This window comes from Emys orbicularis, chromosome 2 (genome assembly GCF_028017835.1).
Source record: "Emys orbicularis isolate rEmyOrb1 chromosome 2, rEmyOrb1.hap1, whole genome shotgun sequence".
In the NCBI taxonomy this organism is placed as follows: Eukaryota; Metazoa; Chordata; order Testudines; family Emydidae; genus Emys; species Emys orbicularis.
The window spans coordinates 138,198,068-138,218,726 of NC_088684.1; positions in this window are offsets into that span (position 1 = coordinate 138,198,068).

A 20,659-nucleotide genomic window follows, 5' to 3' on the forward strand; every position below is an offset into this window, starting at 1 on the left:
TCATGCAGCACTAAGTGGCTTTGGTGTGCAGCACAGGAACAACTTTGAAGTCCTAGTAGCCATGGATTTGTTACAAGGGTCAGATTTACAAAGTTGTTTAGGCATCTAAAAATACACATAGGTGCCTAGTGGATTTTACAAAAATGCCTAAGTGGATTAGGTGCCTAAGCACCTGTGTCATTCTGGCCCAATATGTTTTTTCCTCCCAAATGATCAGAATCAAGATAGATCTGATAAACTATTTTAGTGGGTACATTATTTGAATATGGAGAACAGAGATTGGTTTTTAATGAGGTACTTAATTTTCTGAAAGAAGCCTGTTTTTTTCCCAGTGACTTTGATTACAACCACTTCTCTGATCCTAACCAGTTCCTGCTTCGCAAATTACTTAAAATTATTCTTTGGGTATGTAAAGCAATTGATTTTTTTATTTATTTTATTTTGCACAACCTAATTTTGCTTGCTTGCTGAAAGTAACCCTTTGAAAAAGATCAGACATTTTGTTGTTGCTTTTTGGTCAGCAAAGAGAAATCTTTTCTTTGGGGAAAAAAAGAAGAATGCAATTATTTTGTGCTAACGATCACAACAAAGAAGAATCCCTTTGTAATGGGGAGGTGAGCCACTGATCCCTCAAGACTGCAGTGTCTCCAAATATTACTACTGCAACTCTGAATTGATTTTCATGATTGTATCAGTGTAAAAATGATAAAGACTGGGGTAGTTTCTTGATTAGTAACAACATCTATTGTTCTGCATGCCATCTGTCTGTGGTTATATAGCATCTATCACTGTGTTATCTAAGAGGATCTTAGTACTAAGAAAAGGGAATCAAATTTCATGCTTCAGGGCCTGGGATGATTGCTGCAGGGGTCAGGAAGCCTTGTCTCCACTAAAAAAAGCAGTATCCATATTTCAGCAACAGAACAGCTGCAGTGATGGTACAAAAAGCTCGTATACGCAGACCCAGGGCAGTAGTTTGAGACCTGGTGTTAAAACCACCTGACACCACCTACACTTGCAGTTTAGCACCAGTTCAGTTGCAGTGTTGAGGCTGATTGCTGAAGAGAAAGTATTCATTTTGCTAGTTTAGATGCAGCTCGTGTGTATAACTTTATGGCTCAGCTGGGGAGGTGCATTATGGGGGATTCTCACCTCTCTCTGAAACATCAGGGACTGGTCACCCCTGGAGATGGGACTGACAAATAAATTGATCTGATATGACAGCCTTTAACTCTTTAATTAGATACACACACGCAGTGTATCTTCTGATCTCCAGAAGGTGTACATTGGAGTAACTACAGTGAAGTCAATGCTGAGGATCTAGCCCATAATCTATTATTTTTCCAAAGGACAAGAAAAAAAAACAATAAAACAGATATGGACACAAATTTATGGTTCAATACTGCTCCCATTGACTTCAGTTCAAGCAGGATTATATCCAAAATGAAGATTTTTTTTAAGTCAATATATTTCTTAAAATGAATTAAAAAACAAACACACACTTCAGTAGAAAATCTGCATTAAAAATACAGTCCAGTAGCTCTGTGGTTTCTGATGTCATGAAGTTGCGGTTGAAAAATGGGGCAGAAAATGTGGACTTTTAGCATTTATATCTGGGAAGACTTCAGGAAGCAAAGACTTCCATGTGAATTGTGTAAAAGGATTTCCCACAAAACTCTGTGTCAGTGAGGGGGGATGGGGGACCCTCAACTCTCTCTCAACCCAAGAAAGGGCATTATGTTAAACAGATGTACCTTATTGCCTGGCAGGTCTAAATTTTAAGTCTGCAAAACCTCAAGATTTTCTCTTATTTATGTCCAGATATTCCTCCTCTCACCCCTGTTCTTTTAAATGCAATCACTGTACGAAAATCATGGGTTATGAAACTTGCAAAGTCAATGGCTTAAAAAAGCTGAAGCAGCAGGTTTGTGCCCGCATTTGAACATTTAGATCATTCTCCTGAAAGCTAAAAATATGTAGCCATGCTGGGGCATGTGACAAAAAGGACAGCAGTTCAAAATTATTTTGAAAACGTAGTTCCCTATAGTTGGAAATGCAAGAGACAAGAGGTCTAATTTATGCAAACAGTAAATTGCTAATCTCTTCAATACTACGCCTGTTCCCAGGTCCTATCCAGCACGCATTGCTCACAATATGTGGCTTTAAAACTTATGTAAACAATAAATGGCCTTAATTTTTCTCTTTCTTCCTCCTGCTGGGGGGGAAAAACAGAAGAGACAACACCACATTCTATTTTGGAGTGAGAGACTATGAGCATCAGCTCCAATTCCCTCCTCTGCAATAGGAGTTGGAGCATGCATTGCACTTCCTGATTAGTATTATCCCTGATTAGGTTGCAGATAGTCCTCTGATTAAAGTGCTCTTGGCTATTTTGGAGTGACACATAAATATACATGAATGCAGCAGAGAAGAAAAAAGTAAACAGACAACAAAGCAGAAACTAGTAGTTATTGCTCCGAGGTATGATGGGCAGGTCCAAGTCCCAGCCCTAACCCAGACAGATTTTCAGGAGGGGACTCTAGAAGAGGCTTGTCTCATTTATAATGGTTAATGATCTGAATGAGTAAGGGCCTAATCCAACTCCTACTGGATTGAGCCCCAAATGGGAGGTGTAGGCCCAGGGCCGGCTCCAGGCACCAGCTTACCAAGCAGGTGCTTGGGACGGCCACTTCGGAGAGGGGCGGCACGTCCAGCTGTTCGGCGGACGGTCCCTCACTCCTGCTCGGAGCGAAGGACTTTCCGCCGAATTGCCGCCGCAGATCGCGATCGCGGCTTTTTTTGTTTGTTTGTTTGGCTGCTTGGGGCGGCCAAAACCCTGGAGCCGGCCCTGTGTAGGCCTCCGGCCAGCACCTGGGTTTTGCTGTAGCACAATATGGTCCAGAGAATGGACAGAATGATGAAGCTCTTGTGGCTTGACAGCTTATTAGTGGTATTTGGATCTGAATTTACCCTTAATCTGGATCTTGATTGAGCCCATAAAAGAGACTAGACTCAGCAATACATTTCACAGATCCACACTCATATTCAAAAACAACAAGGAGTCTGGTGGCACCTTAAAGATTAACAGATTTATTTGGGCATAAGCTTTCGTTGGTAAAAAACCACCTCTTCAGATGCATGGAGTGAAAGTTACAGATGCAGGCATTATATACTGACACATGGAGAGCAGGGAGTTACCTCACAAGTGGAGAACCAGTGTTGACAGGGCCAATTCGATCAGGGTGGATGTAGTCCACTCCCAATAATAGATGAGGAGGTGTCAATTCCAGGAGCGGCAAAGCTGCTTTTGTAATGAGCCAGCCACTCCCAGTCCCTATTCAAGCCCAAATTAATGGTGTTAAATTTGCAAATGAATTTTAGTTCTGCTGTTTCTCTTTGAAGTCTGTTTTTGAAGTTTTTTGTTCAATTATAGCTACTTTTAAATCTGTTACAGAATGTCCAGGATGATTGAAGTGTTCTCCTACTGGCTTTTGTATGTTACCGTTCCTGATGTCCGATTTGTGTCCATTTATTCTTTTACATAGGAACTGTCCGGTTTGGCTAATGTACATGGCAGAGGGACATTGCTGGCACATGATGGCATATATAACATTACTAGACATGTTCAAATATTCGTTAATTCCATGGCAGGCTGCTGGGATTCATGATTCCAGTTTGGTCTTGGGATTTTGAGTCAAAATCACAATTTATTATACCTTTCTCTACAAATCCAGATGGATGCCAATAAAGACAAATGACCACACTTATTTTGCCCTGGGTCTGTATTTTTCAAGTGTGGGGGGTTGAAGACATCTTTAATGTAGCCTTAAGGATTTTCCTATTTTCCTCCATGTTTCGTCTTTCCTCACATCCCCATCCCACCCTGCTCAACGGGCTAGTTCATATATCATCTTAACTGGTTCACCCATGCTCACTAAGGGCCTGACCCAAAGAAGTCAATGGAAAGACTCCACTTGACTTCAATACACTTTGGATTATGCCCTAAATAACCATTTTGACACGCTGAAAAAGAAATGCTTCCAACCAGATTATTTTGCTATTTCTTCTTCCCTGATAGCTGGACAGAACTTACTTGCTGGCCAAAGTCAGACAGCAATAAGAACTAGAGATGGTCAGATTTATCCTCACCCATCACTTATAGGGAGAAGGAGACCTTGCTTTAGGACTCTAAAGGCTGCACTTGGGCCTTCTGTCACCATTTAGACCTCTTCACCCAGCTCAACAGGGCCTTAAGGGAAGGACATTAAACCTTATGCTTCAGAGCCTATGGCCTTGGCTACACTTGCGAGTTGCAGCGCTGTAAAGCCGCCCCAGGTGCCGTAACTCACTCCCCGTCCACACTGGCAAGGCATTTGCAGCGCTGTATCTCCGTGGTTGCAGCGCTGCATGTACTCCACGTTCCCGAGAGGAATAGCGTGTATTGCGCTGCTGCTGCAGCGCTGCGGCGCCAGTGTGGCCGCCCAATGCGCTGTGACTGGCCTCCAGAAGTATTTTGCAGTATCCCACAATGCCTGTTCTAGCCACTCTGGTCATCAGTTCAAACTCTACTGCCCTGGCCTCAGGTAACCAACCATGTGACCGACCCTTTACATTCCCCGGGAATTTTAAAAATCCCCTTCCTGTTCGCTCAGCCCGGCGTGGCGTGGAGTGCTATCAGCAAATCTTTCCAGGTGACCATGCCTCCATGCGCCAAGCGAGCCCCAGCATGGAGCAATGGCGAGTTGCTGGACCTCATCAGTGTTTGGGGGGAGGAAGCTGTACAGTCCCAGCTGCGCTCCAGCCGTAGGAATTACGATACCTTCGGGAAGGTATCAAAGGACATGATGGAAAGGGGCCATGACTGGGACGCCCTGCAGTGCAGGATTAAAATGAAGGAGCTGCGGAGTGCCTACCGCAAAGCCCGCGACGCAAACGGCCGCTCGGGTGCTCCCCCCGCGACCTGCCGATTCTACAAAGAGCTGGATGCGATACTTGGGGTTAACCCCACCTCCACTCCGAGCACCACCATGGACACTTCAGAGCCGGGGTGAGGGGGGGAGGGAGGAGGAGGAGGAGGAGGAAAACGGGAGTGAGGGTGGTGGGCCGGATGGAGACACCCCGAAATCCCTGGAGCAATGCAGCCAGGAGCTCTTCTCGAGCCAGGAGGAAGGTAGCCAGTCGCAGCGGCCAGTACTTGGTGGAGGACAAACAGAGGAGCAGGTTCCCGGTAAGCGTTTTTTTTTCCGGGAAGGAATTTTTTTGGTACGGGCTCTTTGGGAGAGGAGGGTTAGGCATGCATGCCTAGATGCGGAATAGTGCATTGATGTGGTTTATCACATTGCGGTAATCGGCCTCGGTAATCTTCTCGAATGTCTCATCCAGAACGTGTGCAATGCGCTTGCGCAGGTTTATTGGGAGAAAGCCACCGTGGTCCTTGTCCCAGCCAGGCTAACGTGTCCATGCCACTGTGCCGTGAGGGGCGGGGGGACCATTGCTGCACACAGGCAAGCTGCATATGGGCCAGGGCAGAAGCCGCATTGCAGTAGAAGACCCTCCCTTGCTTCCCAGGTCACCCTCAGCAGCGATATATCGTCCAGGACGAACTCCTGTGGAAAATGTTGGGACAGTGTTCAGTGTAGGTGCCCCCTGAAGCTGTTGGCTCTCCCCAAGGCACAGAAACCCAGAGGACAGTGCAGCCCTGAAACAATCAGTCCCCCTTACTCACCATTTTGAGGCTCCCGTGGGATATGTGTGCTCTGTTTCGGATGGGAAAATTATGCTATTGTGTAGACCCTGTGTGTTTTCTACTCCTTAAGTGCGGGGGGAATCATTACTCTGTCCGTATAAACAAGGTATAAACAATGCTGCCTCTGTTAAATGTTGCATTTTGCCTATACAGCAGCATCAACCTTGAGACCTCAGCCGTCCCTCTTATCGCCTGCTCAGAGACTGCAAAGACTCAGGAAGAGACCGCGAAAAAGCAAAGAAGACATGCTGCAAGAAGTGATGTGGCAATCTATTAAAGAGAATGAGAAAGCACAGAACTGGAGGGAGAGAGAAAGCAGGATCCGCCAGGAAAACGCAGCGCACCGGCGGCAAAGCACGGAGCACCGGCAGCAAAGCACGGATCAGCTCATAAGCATCCTGGAGCGCCAAGCAGACATTATCCAGGAGCTCGTAGCCATGCAGAAGGAGCAGTACCGCAAGCGCAAACGCCACCCCCCCCCACAGCCCTTGTCCCAAAACTCTTTCCGTTGTGCCCCACTGTCACCTCCAACCCACTTTCCCCAACTTCCGTGTTCTTCACACTACCAGCTGCCTCCAACACCAGTATCTTCACCACCCAGCCCTGAAAACCACGACCCTTACCCTCTGCACTCAACCCCCATCACCATGCAGTATAGCTATCCTGAAGTGCAGCACTCACTGCACAGCACACCAGACAGGGCATATGCGAATCTGTGATTGCACCGTTCCCCACTCCACCCCCTTGTTTCTTTTCAATAAATAAATTTGTTTTCTTTTCAATAAATGGATTTCTTGGCTTTGAAAACATTCTTTATTATTGCATAAAGTAAAAGACTCCTTAGCCTAGGAAATAAACAGGCACTGCAAGTCTGCTTGTCTGCTTAGCAAACACTGATTCCTAAAGATTGGAACTACTGCACTTCACTCCCGTGCAGGGCACCAGATATCACTGCTGGTTTTCAGCCTCAAATTGCTCCCTCAAGGCATCCCTAATCCTTGCAGCCCCGCGCTGGGCCCCTGTAATAGCCCGGCTCTCTGGCTGTGCAAATTCAGCCTCCAGGTGTTCAACCTCGGAGGTCCATGCCTGAGTGAAGCTTTCACCCTTCCCTTCACAAATATTATGGAGGGCACAGCACGCGGATATAACCGCGGGGATGCTGTTTTTGGCCAAGTCCAGCTTCCCATACAGGGATCGCCAGCGGCCCTTTAAACGGCCAAAGGCACACTCCACAGTCATTCGGCACCGGCTCAGGCTGTAGTTGAACCGTTCCTTGCTGCTGTCAAGGCTCCCTGTGTAGGGTTTCATGAGCCATGGCATTAACGGGTAAGCGGGATCTCCAAGGATCACAATGGGCATTTCGACTTCCCCTACTGTGATCTTCCGCTCTGGGAAAAAAGTCCCGGCCTACATCTTCCTGAACAGCCAAGTGTTCCGAAAGATGCGTGCGTCATGCACCTTTCCGGGCCAGCCTGTGTTAATGTCAATGAAACGCCCACGGTGATCCACAAGCGCCTGGAGAACCATAGAGAAATACCCTTCCGTTTAACGTCCTAGGTGGGGTGGTGCCAGAATAGGAATGTGCGTCCCATCTATCGCCCCTCCACAGTTAGGGAACCCCATTTGTGCAAAGCCATCCACTATTTCCTGCACGTTACCCAGAGTCACAGTTCTTCTGAGTAGGATGCGATTAATGGCCCTGCAAACTTGCATCAACACGATTCCAACGGTCGACTTTCCCATTCCAAACTGGTTTGCGACCAACTGGTAGCTGTCTGGAGTTGCCAGCTTCCAGATTGCAATAGCCACCCGCTTCTCCACTGGCAGGGCAGCTCTCAATCTCGTGTCCTTGCGCTGCAGGGTGGGGGCGAGCTCCTCACACAGTCCCATGAAAGTGGCTTTTCTCATCCGAAAGTTCTGCAGCCACTGCTCGTCATCCCAGACTTCCATGACGATGTGATCCCACCACTCGGTGCTTATTTCCCGAGCCCAAAAGCGGCGTTCCACGGTGCTGAGCGTGTCCGTGAATGCCACAAGCAATTTTGTGTCGTACGCGTCACGCGGCTCGATAGCATCATCGGACTCCTCACTCTCACTGTCACTTTGGATCTTAAGGAATAGTTCGACAGCCAAATATGACGTGCTGGTGAGATAAGTCAGCATACGCCTCAGCAGTTCGGACTCCATTTCCTGCAGACAACAGATCGCGCTGCACAGAAACCGTTGAAAGATGGTGCCAAAGGTGGACGGAAACAAAGGGATTTCTGGGATGCGAAGCGATGCATCACGGGTCGTTGGGACAGGACCCAGAATGCCCCGCACCCACACCCCCTTCCCACAACCCACAGCGCCAGAATGGGAAGAGGTGCTCTGTGGGATAGCTGCCCATAATGCACCGCTCCCAATGGCGCTGCAAATGTGGCCATGACAATGCGCTTGGCAGTGTCAGTGTGGACAGACTGCAGCGCTTTCCCTACTCAGCTGTAAGAAGTCAGGTTTAACTCACAGTGCTGTACATCTGCAAGTGTAGCCAAGGCCTAAGCTATTCTCTGACATCAATGGCTAGAATGAGACTTTCCAAGAGGTGGTGGATAGCATTTGCCTCCTGTGGGAGATGCTTGCATTTTCCTCTTACGCTTCTGTTGCTCGCCACTGTTGGAGACAGATACTGGACTAGATAGGCCACTGACCTGATCCAGTCTGGAAATCATAATGCCTACAAGATATTATTATTGTTTGATCAGGACAATGGAAACCAAAAGCAAAACCATCCGACTTGCTTGTCGGGAAAAAAAAGGCACCTCCTGAGATAACTGAAAATAAATAAATTGCAGTCAAATTAAATCAATACTATGCACACTCCTATCCTTTTGCTACATCTCTGATTACTTTTCAAGTGGCTTCAGCGTGAACAGATGTTTCCGGTGCATTCCTAACCACTGCTGCCGACACACTTTTAGAGAGACAGCAGCTTAATCTCCTGCTGCTGCTGTTCACTTGAGGTGAAGAGAGAGAGAGAAAAAAGGTGCCTAACTAGTTGTCTAGTGTTTCTTGTAGGCAGCTTATTAATGGAGCATGTGAGCAGAACCCTCCCTCTTTCTTCTGACACCAGGAGAGCTGTTTCCAGTTGTTTCCTACTGGGGCTTTTCATCCTGAGTCCCTCCTTCTCTCGGTGACCCTTATCCTCAGTGGGTTTTTATTTTTATCTTGGCTTTCCTTGTTAGGCTCTGCTGAAGATGGGTGAATCTGTTCAGCTATAACAGACAAGAGACCAAACCTTCACCTCCTCTGGCACTGCATGTTTTCATCTGAGACTGGATAGGCCAAAAGAAACAAGTTTTCCCCATCCTTCTGTAACACCTTTGCAAAGCATGCGTTGAGTCCTGAGAAGATAACAGCCGACTATTGGTTCTCGGAAATGGGGCTTCGCCTTTAGCGTCAGTGGTAGAGGTTCGTGCTTAGGTGCTGAAGACAGTAGGTTCAAACACTGTTAATAACCTCTGCTGGGGGTTCACTATTGCCTCCAGTAGAGTTGTTCAAAATTTCAAATTGGGACATTTCAAAGTTGGGGGTGGGGGAGGGAATTTGAGAAAACCTTCAAGTACAGTTTTGTGAAATTTGTCCCACCCCAATTTTTCAAACAACTCCTGAGCTGGTTATTTTTTATTTTCAAAATGCCATCAAAAGTTTTCTAATTTTGTATTAGGAAAAAAAAAAAAAAAACGAAACAAAATCCCCACTAGTTTCCCTTAACAACTCTAGTTTCCAAACCTAGCTACTGTTACAGACATCTGAAAACTCTCAAGGCAGCGGTTTCCTTAAAAGCTCTCTGCTGGAGCTTCCTGAAACAAACTCCAAAATAAACTCAGAGTGACAACTCCACTGAAGTGACCAAGGTTTGCCTATTTTGTAATCAAAACCACCGAAGATCATTATAAGGATCTGCCTGTCTAAGGTCTTTGTATGGCTTCCATCACCATCTTAGCATCTCATGATCTTTAATGTATTTATTCTCACAGCACCTTTCTGAGGTAGGGTGATGCTGTTACCCCCATGTTGCAGATGGGAACCTCAGGCACAGAGATATTAAGGGTACATCTACACAGCAAAAACCCCACCCACGGTAGCAAGTCTCAGAGCCAGGGTCAACTGAATGGGGCTGGTGAGGTTTGTGCTACAGGGCTAAAAATAGCAGTGTAGACGTCCCCGCTCGGGTTCTGAGACCCACCCCCCTCGCTGGGCTTCAGAGCAAAGATGTGAACGCAGCTCTCCCATATGCTATGCTATTGCCCTAACCACTAGACCACCCTTCCACTATTCCAGCTCACTCCTAACAGCCTGCTGAATCTTTGTTCCGAGTCTGCCGACAGGCTTGCCCGTTAGCATCCACGGTAACAGCCTTGTTTTGTGATGTGGTTACGTGTCCGCTGGCACTGGACTGAGACCAAATCATTTCACATACGTCACTGAACAACTATCAGCGTGTATCTACTCCTGACCTGGATTCACTCTGGCCATCTATAAGCTTTGAGAATGTAGCCAACAAGCAACAAGAAACAACTGTGAAATATGAGAAATCAGAGACCAACATTTTGAAACAGGAGTGCCTAAAATTACATTCCTAAATTGATAGGGCAAGCATTAAAATAATGAGAGCTGCAGGTGCAGCTCATTTTGATATAAAATGTGCACGATCAGATTAGTCCTCTGGGTAAGACCATTTGGCCTGTGATGTAGCTGGCATAGGGGAAAACTGTATGTGCTCGCATGGGTGGAGGAGAAGAACCAAAAAGCCAGAAGCCCATTTAAGTACAGCTGTTTCTACATCAAATGCACTGCGTCACACTACACATGATTTCCTCTCCCAATACGTGGAGATTAATGAATACCTGGAGCAGTTTCTGGTTTCCCACTTATTGTGTCATATATTTCACATTGTTTAGCCAGAGAACCTCCCCAGATCCCTGTCTGTGCTGAGCTATGTATTCGTTACCCTTCCTGAAAGCATTTGCATCTTAGGAAACATATATCCCACCCAGCAGGGGAGGAATTAAGTCTTCTGACAAGATGCTAAGATTCCACTCCATCAATACAAACATGGTGCAGGCAACCCTGTCTAGACGTTAGGTCACTTATTGCATCATGTACCATCTTTGGAGATGCTTTTGGGGTGCTCTGTGGTTTCCTATAACGAGTAACTGGACAAGTGCACATGTACGTGACTCGTGGGTGCAATCAGTTAGTTGGATAACTACATTTGCTCATTTGAGTACTTGCAGTTAAATAGTATGTGGAATTTTGTGACTGCAGTTGAGTCATTTAATAAAAATCAGCTCTCAATATTTAAAAACATGGGTAGGTTAAAGAAAAAGCCCAACAAGAAACAGTGATATAAGTAACTTAGTAAAAATCCCCCGGGGACAGGCATTTAGCTTATGTAAATTATCTAGGCAGATTTATACCATCTGGGCCCCTATGAAAGGTAGAACTAGCTAGGTTTTAACTTGGTCTGTGTGCTCCAGCATTGTCTCAACTCCATTTTCTTTTCTTTGTGTGTTTATGTGAATATTTGCCTCTCTGAACTGAACCGGTTTTCCTTTAAGAAAAGCTCTATTCTTTGCTGCTTGTGCATTCTTTTGACTATTCAGCAGAGAGGCCAAATGGATGGAAGACAGGAGAATAAAAAAAGGCGATGTTTTTCAAGTTACTGTATTGCGTTCTGTCACAATATCTTCCATTGGTACGGTGAAATTCAATCGTGTGCAGATAGCCTATGTGACATTTAAGCCCTTTAAGCCCGGCTTTTTATAAGACCTACACATCTCTTCAGAGGTACTTAAGTAGCGTGTAGGCTATATACTAATCCTCTGCACAGGACTGAATTTCGTCCCTAATGAACACAGGTCCAGATTTTGATCTCAGTTATAGCAGTGAAAATCTGGAGTAATGTTAATGAAGTTACTCCAGATTTACATTGGCGCAATATCAGAATCTGGTCCCCATCCTTTACTAATCATGCAGCTGCAGCTGGGATGTTCTAATTCTGGTGTTATCAATATGCCCCTGTTTAACATAGCTGTCTTAAAGTTATGTCTATAAAGGGCTCTGATGCAATGAGCAATTTGGTATTGTTTTAATGACTCTCTCCTGATGACAACTGCTTATTTAAATAGGTTCTAGCATCTGAGAAATATTTTTCATTCTCAAGATGTTATTTTCTTTCTTCCAGGAAAGAAAAGTTCTGTGTATATAAAATGTTGACATTTCTTTGACAAGCTATAGAACATCGGCAGTATTTTCAGAAAGCAAAGCATACATTTCTATTGTGCTCAAGGGTGGCTTCACATCTCCATAAAAAAAAATGTAGCCATCAATAGACGGATGAGCCAGCAGGAATATATACAAGAACTACCTGAAATGAACTTCACTGGTCGAATTTGGCACTTATATCAAAACAGATCTGGAACAAAAGCTTTTCAATTCAGCATGACATTTACAATTTCTTCTGCAAAATTTTGTAGTACACCGATGCCCTGAGTAATGAGGACATAAGCTATATGCAGTGATAGCCTGACATATCACTAAAGCTAAGCCAGACCAGTAGTATGAACTACAAAGCAATCAAAAATCATGAGTCGAGCTCTCCAAAATAGTAAGATTTTTAAAAGTGTCAAGATTTTCAAGCCATATAGATCATGGATTCTTTTTATTTGCATTCTTGTTGTTGAGCCATTAGGGTTCAAATTTTTAAACTTCCCTCAGCAGGCATGAGGGTTAGAAACTTTTAAAAAATGAAATATACGATTTTCATATAATCACATGACTCCAGGAGCTGAGACTTTACAAAAAATACCAAACATTGCAAGAATTGACAACACTGCACCAACACTATGCAAACGTTATGAAAATATATGTAAAATACATCTGGTTTAAAATTTTTGCCCAAATGAGTTTTATGTTGGAAATCTTGTTTTTGTTGAAATCAACACTTTTCACAGGAACATGTCGATTTTGACTTTCTTCTTTCATTAACATCAAAATGTTTTGTTCTGATATTGGTGAAATGTTTCACTTTGCTTTATTGTTTCAATTAATTTCATTTAGCCTTTTTGTACTATATTGAAGTATTAATTTTAGTATATTTATATCTATTTTACATTATCACATTTTGACATTATCGAAACAAAATGATTCATGCCCGATCAAAACATTTTAGAATTTTGGGGATTTCACAGAAAATTTCAAAATGTCAGCTTTTTGTTCCAGTTCCTAACGTAAGCTCTTTGGGGCAGGCAATCTTTCCTAATAGGTCTGATCCTGTACCCATTCAAAACTCCCACTGACTTCAGTAGTACAAGACCAACCCAATTATGGATATATAGAAAACCTTAGAGCAAGCAGTCCCTGATTTTGACAATAGCCTCTGTGTGCTGCTATGATGAATTATAGCTAACATCATAAGAAACAAGAGTTCTCATTAGGATGACTCTCTCTGAAGTTTATCAACATTTCTCTCTGGCTTTAGCCCTGTCATCGGCTTTCCAATTTGTTTGTGATCTTTTCTGTTATTATTCTAATCATTCTTTTCTGCTTGTACCCATTGCCCTGTCAGTATTTCATAAGCTTTCAGGGCCAAAAAGGAATATCACCACAATCTTCTGTATAGCCAGGAGATTACAAAAACACATTGCTCAATGAGATGAGTTTTTGAAAAATAGCTTTATTTATTGCCACACACAAATACATTATAACCCAATGTGTTATGACGAAGGGGAATATTTTCAGAAGTGCCTATGGGTCAGACCCTTTCTAAGGTATTTGGGTGCCTAACTCCTACTGATTTCAATGGGAGTTTGGCACCTAAATACTTGAGTTCAGTGAATTAAGAACCTAAGTTTCATTGGGACTTAGACTCCTAAAACACTACAGCACTTGTGAATGTTTCACCCTGTAGAGGAGCAGACTCACCCCTGCGGCGCCTCCTGCTGGTCGTCTAGGGAATTAGCTCTTCCAGCATCCTGGAGCGCCCCCTGCAGGCCGGTGAGCCGCCTGTCCTCTGGCCCCCATGTCCCTCCCGGACCCCGGTGCCCTTGTATCTGGGGTGCTGCCCCCTGGCAGTACACCCCTCAGTACTAGGGTCCCCTCCCTGGGGAACCCCCACCCACTATCCCTACCTCACCTCAGAATAAGGCCACTGCCAGTCACCAACTAGCCCCCGCTCCCTGGGGCAGACTGCAGTATAGGCCACTCATCACAGGTAAGGTTGGGTTTGGACCTGGTGCCTTGGCCTACCCATGGGCTGCCCTCTGCAACCCCCAGTACCCCTTGGCCTCCTACTAGGCCACAGCCTGGGGCTATCCAGGCTGGAGCTCTCCAGCTCCTCAGCCTTTCCCCAGCCCTGCTTCACCCAGGTACTCTGTCTTAGCTCCCTGCAGCCAGGCCCTTCTGTCTCTGAGTGCAGAGAGAGACTGTTGAGCTCCTGGCTCCCAGCCTTTTTATACAGGCCAGCTGTGGCCTGATTGGGGCATGGCCCAGCTGTGGCTACTTCCCCAATCAGCCCAGCTTTTAGAGCTGCAGCCCTCCGCCAGGGCTGTTTTAAGCCCTTCCAGGCAGGAGCGGGGTAACCACCCCGCTACACACCCCAAAATGACCAAATTTGGATGCCTAAAGTTAAGCACATACATAAAACTCACTTCTTTTCCCAGAGAGGTTGAGCACACACACAGCTTCTGTCCAGGTTAATGGGACTGAACCCCAGCTGCATGGTTTTGCCATGAAATAGTAACAATGTATTAAAGGCTGTGATGGGTTTCACTCACTGCTGGCACTCCCCCTTGTGGCTGGGTCTGGGGGATCAGCTCTCATCTGGTCTAGCGCCCCCTTCTGCTGCTTGCTCCACCCATGGCCCCTCTCACTCTCCAGCAGGGGTGCTCTCCCTTCATGACTCAGACCTCTGGCCAGGTCACTACATAGGTTTCCTCTTCAGCACTAGCAAAGTCGCACCAGACCAGCTTCCAGGCAGTCTTTCCATTCAAGACTGTGCCACTGTCCCAGTGGCGGGTAGGGGAACCCAGGCCCATTCACTACTCCAGGGACCCTACAATCAGCAGCTAAGTTCTGCACCCTCTCAACCCCAGCTTTCCTGTCCCTGGGGTTCTTCCTGCCCGCCCTCTATAGGCTTTCTTCTTCACCATCCCTCTTGGTAAAACCTTCCCTCACAGTCAGGATCCCAGGGCTTCTGCGCCTCTCCTTCCCACCTCACTAATTCCAGAGAGTGACTGAAGACCTCCACACTGCAACCCTTTCCGCCCTCGCTTCCTGGCTTCATACAAGCTGGCTCCTACTCCTGCCCCGATAGGTTCCATCTCCAATTAATGCTTGTCAGTCAAGCCTAAGTCTCCCAGCAAGTGCAGCCTACCAGGTTAATTAGCCCCTTCAGGGGTGACGTGGAGTGAACACCCCATCACAAAGGCATACTGTGGTTTCACCACTTCATGTATAAGGATATCAGGTGTCAGACCAACTAGCCTCCAATGTCTACCCAAGTGACTCAACCATCTGCTCCATATGTTGGAGTTCATGCCAGCCCACCAGCTTTATGCATTTGATCCAACAAAAGCTGGATGGAGAAGACCTTGTGGACGGGGTCACACACATTGGAGGGATGTCATGGCTTCCAACCTTTCCCATCTCAGTCTTACCACAGAGCAGGCCATAACACTGTCAGGAGACTGGGCTCTGGGGAAGCAGGTGATCTGAAGTGTGCACTCTGCACTTCACAATCAAGAGAATTAACGCAATGAAAGAATCCCAGTCCAGTGACTGAAGTGCAAGACCATCCTAAATTCTGCAAGACTTTTCCATCAAGTAATGACTTTTATTAAGTGACACATACTATATTTGTTATATGTATAACATACAGAATTACAGGGCTGTCCAAATGCATCTGATGAAGTGGGTTTTAGCCCACGAAAGCTTATGCTCAAATAAATTTGTTAGTTTCTAAGGTGCCACAAGGACTCTTGTTATTTTTGCTCATCTGAGAACAACCAAGCGCAAGATTCTACTTCCTTTTGATTACACATTTCAAAGAATCCCTCCATAATCTAATCTATCTATCTATCTAGAGAGAGCATATGAGAGCCCTTTATTCTATGGCAATTCTAATCATAAAAGCTGTTAGACTATTTAAAAAAAAAAGAATGTTTTTTTTCTTTAGGCTGTGTAATGAAAAGCACCTTATTTTAATAATAATAATGAAACCCAACCTCCAGATGATGATAATGATTCAGCCCAATTTATCATCATAAAATATCAATGTCACACATGGAATAATCATGTACCAATGCTTCAAGAAGAAGAAAAATAAAATGAAACGCACCCACTTTTGAAAAGATGATGGGGGCTGGTTATGAAAATGATGGAAGTCAGAGGCTTAAGTGATTAAGTCGAATATAGAGCTCACTCATTTGCAATTTGATTTTAACTACGGGCAAGATGAGGGAAAACAAGAACAGGGCCGTCTGCAGCATAATGTTAATAAAGCGTAATTAGGAAAAGATTAGCATGGAAGAAAGAAAAGCATCTTAATTCACCTTCCCATAGCCTGCCAGTGCATCTCTTGATGTTGATTATTATTTTCAGTGGGCTGGTGTTTACAAAGGTTTGATTAGATTGTAGGAATGCAAATTAAGGGAGCTTGTTGAGAATGTATTTTCTCTCTTCGCACAAGAAGGTAGAAATCACAGCGTCAGCCGTCGTTGAAATGCTATGGATTAGACAGAGAATGTAGATGAATCTGGATATTGTATATTCTCACCCAATATTTCTTACAATGCCTGAATCCCAACTCAGAGAGATTTTTAGGATCACAAGCCTGGATAATAATAATGCTTAGCGTTTATAGAGTGGTTTTCATCTGTAGAAATCAAAGTGCTTTACAAAGGAAGAAAACTACCATGATTCATTGTCTTAGATCCAGAAAGTCACACAGGGGGGTCAGTGATACAACCCAGGTTCCCCAACTTTTACCCCTATGTTCTATCCCCCAGACCTACTAATAATTGCTGATCACCCTACAACAGGCATGGCATGACCACTAGCTCAGATTCCTCAATGGCTTTCTCGCTCGTCCAATGAATGGTCTATATTTTTAATTGCGTACAGTATGATATTAGTACTGGACACTCCGTAGATAAACCAGAATACTTTCAGAATCCCCAGCACCCCATGCTGGCCACAATGCGTGCTAGTCTAAGGGCAGGTCCACACTGGGGCGGGGGATCGATCGAGCTACGAGAATAGCGTAGCTGAAGTCGACGTTTCCTAGATCGAACTAAATTTACTTACTGCGGGTCCACGCGGCGCAGGCAGGCTCCCCCGTCGACAGCGCTTCCTCCTCTCGGCGAGCAGGAGTTCCGCAGTCGACGGGGGAGCGCTTCTGGGATCGATCTATCGCGTCCAGATGAGACGCGATAAATCGATCCCAGAAGATCGATCTCTACTCGCCAAATTGGGCGGGTAGTGTGGACCAGCCCTGAGATGCAGTGTGGCCTAGGAGATAGAGGACTACAGTGGTACTCAGAAGACTTGTGTTCAATTCCTGGCTCTGAGATTGTCCTGCTGGGGGACCTTGGGCAACAAATTTCCCCCTCTTGGGGGCCTCAATTTGCCCATTTGTAAAATAACCTCCTTTGTAAAATGCTGTATAGGAGCTAGGTATTGTTATTTTGTGGGCCTCCCTCTGAGAGCTACTGTAACATAAATAATAATAATAAAAAAGAAAATGATTTCTTAAAATGGCCTTCAAAAGAGTGTGAATAATAAACCATGTTGTGATGCTGCTGCCAGTTGTTGGCTTCTCTGCTAAGGAGGGCAACAGTGGCATCTTTAAATGAATGCTACATCTTTAATGAACATGGGGCTATGCCGTAATATAACAGGGAGGCAATTGGAGGCAGTAGTTGTGCTGGGTGTTGTGTTTTTAATACTTGACTACTGGGTTCTTGGTAGCAACCACCAAACTGCCATTAGATGGTAATACCTTTGGGTCAATACCAACCAAGGCCAGATGTGAATGCACAAATTAGAGGTGACAAGCACTGTCTAAAGCACAATCCACTCTTCTGAATTCTAGATGCAACGGTTCATTTGTCTCCTTCAGATTGAAACATCTTCACGCGCCTTTATTAATTTGTCTTCTAAAAAAAAATCCTGTCCTTTGTGAACCAGAATCTTGCATATCTATGCTATTAATGAAAAACCACCTGCCAGTGGAGATTTCGTGTTATAATTATTTTTAAGAAACACAGTTCTACAGAAAAGTGCTCTTTAAACAGAGCCTCAGCAAATTTGCTCTGGGGTTTCATATGCGAGGGAAAAATCCCTTGTCCTTATTTTAGCCCGCTCAATTTTCCTTCAGAACAAACAGTATAATGCAATAGAACCCTGGCCATATTTATTAGGTAAGCCACACCCACTCAGTGTGGCACTCTGTCCTCTAGTAGTGGCTAAGCTACATCTAGAGACTGATGAGACTTCTACAACCATGGCTAACAGAGCTGGCATTTTTAGCTTAGGAAGTAGAGACTCGTGCTTTAGGATCCCGAGGTCCCGGGTTCAATCCCTGGTACCGAAGCCTTACCCAGTGGCACAAGGCATTACAAGTACAGGAGCTATACCTACGTGCTATGCTTAGTACACATGTAGCCATGACAGAAAACAATTGCAGTCACCCTTTATCATGCTCACACTTTCTGCTCAAGAACATCACTTAGGGGTAGGAAGGTTTGCATAAGCCCCCCTCAATTCATCAATCTAGACACACAAGGCGTTTCAGGGCCATATACTAGCACATGTCCATGCACTTCCTTGTACAACTACATCCGGTAGTTATCTTTATACCGTCTACAACGCCGAGTTCTGAATCCTTCCGGTGGTTCCAGCTGGCGCACGTGCCCTTTAGAGGCACTCAGACATTATAGTGACAGGTGCCAGTAAAGGAATGAGGACAGATAAATGGGAGGAAAGGGTGGAGATGTGGTAGAGGGAGTGGGAGTTAGCAGTAGAGGGAGCCATGTGGAAGCAGACACAGAAGCAGTCATGGGACAAGGACATGAAGGGGCAGCCAGACCAGCGACTGCAGCTGAGCAAAGCAGGCATATCGGAAACAAGATGATATATTTGTTATGCAAAATCAAAGTATTACAGTAAAAATGAGGAGGGATGGCATATGTTTCCCCTATTTCCTCAAGGGGAATGTATTCCCCCCCCCCCTTACATCTGTTTAAACTACAGTACATGTTTTGCCCTTGGTAATACACTATTATTTTTTTAAAGGCCATTCCTAGAACAGAAAGAAAGGTTGCGTGTGCTTGGTGCTCACAGGAGAACCAGGGGAAAAGTAAACTTTCAAGCCAAACTGCAGAATAAGTGGGAAATGAAAGCAGCTTTTATTCTATGGTATGGTGTGAGACTACAAGGGATACAGGTCATTTTGACTTCAACACAATAGCACAGCCTAAAAACCACCTCACAGACAAGGTGCCGTATAAGATTTTGTGGAGGGCAGTTCAGGTACCTTTATACCTTCAGATTCCTCTTCCATTCTGATACCCAGTTCTTTATACGAGGATAGATTCAGCAAAACCTTCAAAGGCACAAAAGGAAGACCAAAAAAAAAAAAAAGACTTTCTTCAGAGACTATCCCACATCCTTTGTTAGAATATAAAGACACATAATCTGTATAAATCATTTACTCTCAATCCAACTGAGCCTACACGTTGAACACTGGCACCCCGATAGTTTAGACAGAAAGGAGCCACTTTGACATTTTATTCACATAACGGTTTTTGAATCATCTGAGGCCTTTTCAAGTCTCGCTGCTGGATATAATCAGGACCAGCCAAGTAAAAAGAAACTAGCTCCTCTTATTTGTTCTCAGGAACTCAGGGGTATACAGCAGAGTTGTGACAATAAGGACAAAATAATTGCTTACTCTTAAAATCACCAAATTATCCATCACCTTGATTTTATATATAATTTCAAGAAACCTTTAAAACACGGTACATTTATTAAAGTATTTTTGGGTCAATAATCTGGTTTTTAACAATGAAAAAAAGTCCCAAACCTCAGCCTAAATAAAAGACTCAACCCATTAAAGTTGGCATGTGTGTTTTTACAGGGCAGCACATTGGGACACCTTCAGGCGCTACCATAAAGCAATAAGTAATAACATTTTCCCCGTTCTTTTGACGATAAATTCATCATCAAAGACCTTCCCAAAGCAGCAGCATCTTTGCAAGAACATTCTTGCTTTAAGTGATTTAAGGTGTACAATCATATGCAATGCCTTGATAGTTCTAAACCTGCCTTCCAACATTCTATTCACCCAGGGTAAGCCATGAGTTTTTTTACACGAATTTAAAGTATCATGAACGTTTTCATGATCATCGTGGTTAAAGACAAGTAAGTAAAGACAAGTAACTGGACTGGGACAGTTTTCTGGGGCTTTTTAAAACCTATCACTGGGATTTTATAGAACATTGCTCCACAATGGTAGACTTCTGCAGTGCCCATGATCAGAGACACAAACTATTGAAAATAAAAAGCTGACTAGAACATGATGTTTCTCTTCACACGAATTCATTATTCTCATCATTATTTACAATTTTCCAGCTCCAAGTGGGTTGCAGCTGATGCATAAAGCTCTGTCTTGCTTTGGTGAAAGTAACTGTATCTAGGAAGATGAAAAACAAATCAGTTGAACCATAGAGAAATGTCATCTCCGTTCACCCCAGCTGATTCGAGCTCTTACATTCTCAAAATGTCGTGTGTGGGGTCTTTGCTGTAAACTACCATTAGCCGATGTTAAATGGAAAGATGTGGCTACAAAATGCTTTATAAAATGGGTGC